Source organism: Temnothorax longispinosus, unplaced genomic scaffold (assembly GCF_030848805.1).
Source record: "Temnothorax longispinosus isolate EJ_2023e unplaced genomic scaffold, Tlon_JGU_v1 HiC_scaffold_23, whole genome shotgun sequence".
NCBI lineage: Eukaryota > Metazoa > Arthropoda > Insecta > Hymenoptera > Formicidae > Temnothorax > Temnothorax longispinosus.
In genome coordinates this window covers 226,795-235,197 of record NW_027270047.1, presented here as the reverse complement: position 1 = coordinate 235,197, position 8,403 = coordinate 226,795, and the positions used below count along the sequence as shown (strand labels likewise).

General features: G+C 43.3%; 1 pseudogene; it reads left to right on the top strand.

Moving 5' to 3' along the window:
- The first annotated feature begins 600 nt into the window (after nucleotides 1–600).
- On the top strand, nucleotides 601–5,508 carry LOC139823963 (uncharacterized; annotated as a pseudogene).
- Nucleotides 5,509–8,403: the final 2,895 nt, after the last annotated feature.

The window sequence follows — 8,403 nt, the reverse complement described above, 5'->3', positions numbered from 1 at the left end:
AAGGAATTAAATAAACGGTAATTATTCAGTTTACACCCCTCACCTCCGATCTTGATGAACTTAGGCTCAATCGACGCGTTTTTGCACGAAACGAAAGAATCTGGCAGAAAAAAGTGTCGCTCTGCCCCGCGACGCGAGATATTAATCGTTAAAGTTGACAGGAATCAGGTTATGATTCCTGTCATACCGACGAGATGTAGCGACTGGTAGCGACATAAACATGCCCCGCGGGGGCATATGCGCATGCTCAGTGGCCGCACGCGCATGCTCCGTAGCCACACGCCGTTGAATGCACGAATTTTGAAATTAGCGAACTTAAACAAATGAAGCACAACAATGTTATTGTTAGACACGCGACAAGTAATCGCACGCTTGACGCCACGCAACCATGTTGAGCTTATTAGAATTTGGCTATATAACACATTTCCAAGAAAAGTTAGTAGATTTTTTAATCCAGCATGGTGTTTTGGCAGCTACAATTAAGTGTAGTAAATGTGGCAGTAATATTAATATCAATAAAGAGACATTGATGTCCCGATGTAGAAAACGGTACAACGTAAAAAATATACACAAGAAACGTGTCTCGATGCAGTGCGATTTTGACAAAAGTGCCAAAGCAGGTACTTGGTTCGGCAAAAGTCATCTTGACGTGGCAACAATATGCAAAATTGTTGCATGTTTTTTGATGTTGCGACATCCACGTCAAGATGACACTCTGGCTGAAACTGGCGTGTCGTCGTCGGCCACGATTGTAGATTGGTTTAATTTTTGCCGAGAGGTAATTATATTTTAACATGTTCATAAATATGCGTACTGCATATATGTTCTTCAAAAATATATAGTAATGTATGAAATAAAAAATTAATATAATTTCTTTTTACAGGTCTGTGTGTTCTGGGCTGAACAGCATAGTGAGAAACTTGGTGGCCCAGGACACATAGTCGAAATTGACGAGGCAAAAATTGGAAAGAGAAAATATAATCGTGGTCGGCTCGTCAGAGGTAATTGGATATTCGGAGGATATGAGCGAGGCTCAAAGAAAATTTTCATCGTTCCAGTTCAGGATCGGACGGAAACTACACTCCTGGCATGTATCAAGGAATGGATACTGCCAGGCACTACGATTATGTCAGATTGATGGAAGTCCTATAATTGCCTAAACAATGAGGGCTTCCAACATGCGACAGTTAACCATTCCTTTAACTTCGTCGATCCTGAAAGCGGTGAGAGATGTTTAAAATTAATATATATATTAAAATAATCGAAATTATACAGTTGTTAATTATATCATATTATATTATTCCTTGTATCTAATAAATTTTTCCAATTTCAGGCGCTCATACGCAGCACATAGAGCGTGTTTGGAGAGAAGTTCGCGGCAATATTCCAAGGTACGGAACCAGGGAGGATCACGTCCTTGGATATTTGTGCGAATTTCTTTTCAAACGCGCCTATAGCCGTCTGGAACGAATTGAAAAATTCTTTGAAATCATCGCCGAAATATATCCTCCGACATTCACCTCTGAGGACCAGCCAGGGACATCCAGAGATCAAGAACGAAGTACCAGCACTGTTTGAACACACGTTTCTTGTGTACATTTTTTACATAGTACCGTTTTCTACATCGGTACATTTATCTCTTTATCGATATTAATATCATTGCTACATTTACTATACTTAATTGTAACTGCCAAAACATTATACTGAATTATTAAATCTACTAACTTTTCCTGACAATATGTTATTTAAATTCTAACACCTAACATCCTTGGGTGGCAGTAGCGATCATGAGCACACACACATGTGTGTATGTCCTGCTTTATAGAAGTTGTGATTTTCGTTAAAGCAGCTGGCACATACACACGTGTGTATGCCCTGCTTTATAGAAGTTGTGATTTTCGTTAAAGCAGGGCATACACACGTGTGTATGTGCCCTGCTTTAACGAAAATCATTAAACAGTTACATCGTGCAGAATAACCAAGCATCTCGATTCAAGCAGTTAGGTCTTACGCTGGGAGTTTCATTAGTTTAATTATGCGTGGGAAGCACACACACACACACACACAACGGGGGGGTGCGAAGGGGGGCCTTCGGCCCCCCTTCCTTGCACCCATCCCGCCGGTAGGCTGCGTGGACCTCGCTTTACAACATAAAGTACATGCTAAGTTGTAAAGCGAAATTATAAAGCACATGCATGGAGGGGTGCAAGGGGGCTTACATGCGTGAGCGCACGTGAACAGAAAGGCTTTTCTCCCCTGCACCCTCCCCCATGCATGTACTTTATAATTTCGTTTTACAACTTAGCATGTACTTTATGTTGTAAAGCGAGGTCCACGCAGCCTACCGGCAGGGTGGGTGCGGGGGAGGGGGGCCGAAGGCCCCCCTCTCGCACCCCCCGTTGTGTGTGTGTGTGTGTGTGCTTCCCACGCATAATTAAACTAATGAAACTCCCAGCGTGAGACCTAACTGCTTGAATCGAGATGCTTGGTTATTCTGCACGATTGATTCATTTAAAATTGGCGCAGTTTTACATGCGCGTGCGACCACTGAGCATGCGCATGTGGCCGCAGGGCACGTTCAGTGTTGCTACATGTCGTCGGTATGACAGGAATCATAACCTGATTCCTGTCAACTTTAACGATTAATATCTCGCGTCGCGGGGCAGAGCGACACTTTTTTCTGCCAGATTCTTTCGTTTCGTGCAAAAACGCGTCGATTGAGCCTAAGTTCATCAAGATCGGAGGTGAGGGGTGTAAACTGAATAATTACCCATTTAACATTTCGCGATCAATCAAAGAAATATAAGAATCAATTATAATTTGTAATGGACGGCCATGAAGTGAGTCTATATATAAAAATAATTTGTCTGTGAAACTGATAATGAGTAGTGACCAATGAGAATTTTTCATGATGGGCAATAGCCATACATTGTAATTGAGAACACCGGTACGTGACAACCATTTTTGGAACCCTTTACTTATTTTACCTGTTTCTAACATTCGCAGGGTACAAAAGATATAAAAAAATATTACTGATGAACCTCGGGCTCTTGCATCGTCCGTTATCGCTACAAAGAAAGCATTCATTATGCTGTCGTCAAACCACTCGTCGAAACAAAGCTTCATGAAATTCGCGGGCTGTAGATCGTAACCTGCAATATTTTTTTATGGAAAGCCAATAGGCCACTAGGTACCCTAGAAAAAACGGTAGAATTAATTGTCAAAGACGAAAGATCAGTGGTTTCGTATTCCTCTTCAGTGACTTCATTCGACGAGACAGACCTTTCCTGTGATCTGTTGGAACGGGCAGGAGATTTGCTGCGTATAATGATTGACGGATCAGTACCATTATTCGATTTTTGTCTTTCGTTTTTCTTCGACATTTTGAAAAACGAATTAGTACGTTTGGTGTTTTTGATGTATCTGTCTTTTTTTCGCTTATTCCATTTCTCTGTCAGTTCTTCGAACTTGGTTGCAGTGCTCTTTCGTTTTTTTTCCTCGGACTTGGCGACTTGTTTTCGTGGTGTATGATCTTTCCAACACTCGCCCATTCAATATAGATGCCATTTTTTGAATCAGTCTAGGCACCGGATATCTTTTACCTTTCAGCCAAAGACATTTTACAACTCTGTACCAACTTTCAACCGATGCGTTAGAGTCACGCTTCAAGTCAAACTCTGTCAAATGAATCGCCGAAAAAAGTGGATAATAAAGTAGTATATAGTGCAGCAAGTAATCAATGAACTCCGGACAATAGTACTCGTTTGACTCTGTGCTTGTTTCTATATTTTTGGCCTTAACAGATTGATATGTGTCGCTAAAAAATTTAAAAAATGGCGATTTTTTAGTTGCTGCATGGTCAGTGTCATGGTTGGATAGCGAGAATTGTGTGCTCTCTTTTTTGATCTGTATTTCGTCAAAATCTTCGGTCTCGAGAATGAAATTGACGCTATCTACCAAGCCTGCTAGCGCTGTTTCGAAATAAAAAATTTTGACGGTGTGAGTAAATATTTCATCAGCCGCGTTTAAATTATTACTATGAATCAGTTTCGTCATTGCCATCCCCGCAAGACGATACTGCGATTCTGTTCGAAATATTTTTGAACCTTTTCTCTTAATGGTGTGAATCATATGGGAAGAACAGATATGCAGAATTGTTAGTGATGTTACGGTATGTGTCCCGTTTATCATATCTTCATACGAACGGTTTAGATACTCGAGCAACGAAATGTCATTCAACCCTTCCATAACCGCTTGCATCAGTGCTAAACTGAAATCGGTTTCAACTTTGTCAATCGCCGGAGATTGAGTGCTTAGCTTTTTCAAAGCTATGGCGACCAGCTTCAAAAAGTGACTTATGTACAATGTGTTGTGCATGCTGGATATAAACTCTGCTACAGGAAATTGACCACAATCATTGTTACCCGGCAAAATCAGTGAATAATAAAAAAATCCGTTTATTGACATCAGGAGGAGGCAAAACTATACTGCCCGTGGCATCTAAATGGCAACATGCCATACCTTTCTCAACGGACAGTAATACATTCAGCTGTTTTTCCGTAAACAACACAATATAAAAAGGTTTCAATGACCACTGATGTATAAAACCATGAATATGTTTGGCCTTCCAATTTTCTTTTGTCTCTTGTATTAATTTACGCATAAAAATATAATAATTAGGATCCAGATCGTCTTTCGAGTTATTATCACTCGAAATCTTTTGCAATATCGTCAGGCTGCATACGTCATTCAGATTTCCAGCTTCTAGTAAAGTTGTATTCGCAGCTGTCATCATTTCCTGTTTAACCGTACTGGGGGCTTCTACTTGCAATGTCTTTGATAAGGCCAAACGTTTTTCGCCAGTAACAAATCGTCGATGTGTTTCACCTTTTACGTGGTGTATAACTCCCGTCGGGACGAGCCCTACGCGAATCCACGGTCGTTTATAGCGTACGACTATTTTTTTTCTAATAATTTTTTTCTCACATTTCAGATAACCAACTCATTCATTCGAGCGTCACTCGGCAAAAGGTAAGTATTTGATCGTTTATTTATTTTATTACGCGATCAATTTTAACGAATAACTCTAATCTTGTTAACGTTTTCTTCTTACAGATGTACAGGGACGACAGTAGCAGCAGCAGCGACAGCGGCAGCAACATCAACGAAATGACTCCGTGGCAGCGGAAACAACGGAGGCGGCGGCTATGCCTGAAACGACGGATCGAATTATACTGGATAAGAGCTAGAGACGCCGAGTTACATAAACGGATCGTCCAGGCGGGCGGCGGAGCGGCGGCGTCGATAGCCGCTAAAAATTACATGTACTACTGGAAGAAGGGCAAATCGCTGCCTGAAAATTGGCACCGTCGATACAAAAAGTACGCGTCCGATGGCGATTTTACAACAAATTTGGACACAAAATACTGGGAGCCATTGGCAGAAGACCGGGTTTACCCCAACGATCAGTGGGAACGAGGGTATGCGCGTGTGGGTGTGCGTGCGTGAATGAGTGAGTGAGTGAGTGAGTGAGTGAGTGAGTGAGTGAGTGAGTGAGTGAGTGAGTGACTGAGTGAGTGAGTGAGTGACTGAGTGAGTGAGTGAATGAGCGAGTGAATGAGTGAGTGAGTGAGTGAGTGAATGAGTGAGTGAGTGAGTGAGTGAGTGAGTGAGTGAGTGAGTGAGTGCGTAAATGTCAATCACTTTTTCTCTTTTCAGCAATCACCCGTACAAACCATTCTACGCGACATGGTCGTCGTCGTCGTCGTCGTCGTCATCGTCGGAGGAGGAGGAGGAGCATAAGCAGGAAGAGAAAGAGAAGAAGGAGGAGGAGGAAAAGGAAGAGGAGGAGGAGGAGGAGGAGCGCCTGTCTGGATTTACAGAAACAAAAAAAGAAAAAATTATTGCAAAAAGATGGTCTATTGTAGCGTGTAATCGTGGCCGCTCTTGGTCGCGCTGCGTGTTCCTTCCTTCCGCGCAAGGAGGTAACACGCAGCGCTCAAGCCCCGTCACCGCTGCAAGGTGGCGGCCACGTCGACGGGAGGGAAAGGGGGAAATGGGAAGGAAAAGGGGGGCAATGAAATAGACGACATTCTTATCAAAGCTTTCTTTTATTAAAACAAGGGGTACAATTCTGTGTTAGCGCAGTCCGTATCTTCGCGCTACTCCTCCTCCTTCTCCTCCTCCTTCTCCTCCTCCTTCTCCTCCTCCTTCTCCTCCTCCTTCTCGTCCTCGTCCTCGTCCTCGTCCTCGTCCTCGTCCTCGTCTTCGTCCTCGTCCTCATCCTCGTTCTCCGTCTCGTCTGGTGTGTCGTGCAAAAAACTTATAGTGCACTCTTCGTCGTCCTCGTTCTTCGACGTTGTGGTTATTCGTATGGGCTTGTAGTGGGGCTTTTTTATGTGCCTGGTGTGGTAATCGAGATGTAGCGGTTTGAAGGGCTCCGGCGGCTTATCAACGATAAGCGCTTCGCGCTTGATGCTGAAAAGAGAAAAAGTGATTAATACGCACGCACGCACACACACACACACATACACACGCACGCTTAGTATATATACTCGAAATACTTACCGACGTATCTTCGCGCTGCTCGGCCCAGGCTGAGGATTGTCGGGGTCCTCCTCCTCCTCCTCCTCCTCCTTCTCCTCCTTCTTCTCATTCTTTTCCTTCTCCTCCTACTTCTCGTCGTCGTTTATGTAGCTGTCGCTGCTGCTGCTGCTGCTGCTGCTTTCGTCGGCCATGTTTGTCTGTAAGAAGGAAACGTTAACAAGATTAAAGTTATTCGTTAAAGTTGATCGCGTAATAAAATAAATAAACGATCGAATACTTACCTTTTCCCGAGTGATGCTCGAATAAATGGATTATCTGAAACGTGAGAAAAAAAATTATTAGAAAAAAAATAGTCGGACGCTAGGAACGACCGTGGATTCGCGTAGGGCTCGTCGAGACGAGTAAAACGAGGTGCGACAACATGGGGTTTGGACGCACCGCGAAAAAGTTACGTCGATCTAAAGCGGACCGATTCTTTCTCGATCGGAGTAAACTTATCGCGAGCTGCTCCGGGAAATTGGATGCCGGGACGCGGTTCGGCTCGACCAAGTCGACTCGGGGGTGGGGGGGTGGGTTTTCAAAAAATGCAATATCTCGAGAACCACTGCAGCGGGAGCGATCAACCGGTGTGCGTTGGACGCGGAACGAAAAAATACGTCGATGGGGTGGTAACCACCCCCTACCCCTAACCCCTTCGATAGGGTTGATTCGGTATCTCGGGAATGGTACGAGATACGGGGTCGTTCGAGGTCTCATTCTCTCGGTCTCGTCAAGCCCAACAAAAAAGGATTCTTGTGAAAATTCTTCTAACCTAACCGTTTACGAGCGAATGCCAAAAATGTACTGTTTTACGTCTATCTTAGAAACGGTACGTTCCAGGTTAGGTTTCAAACTTTTCGTCTCGTCGTGCCCGACACGAAAGAATTCTTGTAAAAATTCTCCCATCACAACCGTTTACAAGTGAATGGCGAAAATGTACTGTTTTACGTCTATCTCGGAAACTGGTTCGTTCCAGGTCTCTATCTTTTCGTCTCGTCGAGGCCGACACAAAAGGATTCATGTGAAATTTCGATATCTCTAACCGTGAAAAAGTTGCATTTATCGCGAACGGTACGAGATACTGGATCGTTTCAAGTACCTTATTCTTGAAACGAGGATCCTAGATATCGCATGGGATATCGCATACGATACTAAATGGTATTCTTGAATGAGTGAGATGTATCGTTTTCGAGAAAATATCGAACGATTGATATCGAGTGCATTCATGACAACATGCCTTTACCCGAAGCAGAAGATGAAGCATTGGACTGTGGTAATGACGGTACGGAGGATGTAAACGAACCGGGGATAGATATGTTAAATAGAAATTACGAACTAATAGCTGGACGAAGAATTCGCAATAATTTAATACGACAGTACTAACTTCTCTTGACAATATTTTGTATTTTTTGTACATATGTATACACATTCGTATTTTATTGTAGTAACAATTTTTAGCAGTAAATAATTTCTGCCCAGTGCTCTGAATGTCAACGTGAAGAAATTCAAGCAAGCGCGGGTAAACGGCGGGAGTAACTATGACTCTCTTAAGGCGTTTTTCTCCTCTTGGTATTTTTCTTTACTCTCTTTTTTGTTGGCTCTTGGAGCTATGTGGTGCATGGTACTGGCATTGGCCCCTGGTTGATCGACCCTAGTGGCCGATCCCGGGGGCTTTTTGCTTTAAACAGGTTTTGAGATTTTGGAGAGGTTAAGATCCGTGGTGCATGGTATGCATTGGCCCCTGGTTGATCGGTCCTAGTGGCCGATCCCGGGGGCTTTTTGCTTTGAGCAGATTTGAGATTTTGGGAGAGGTTTGAG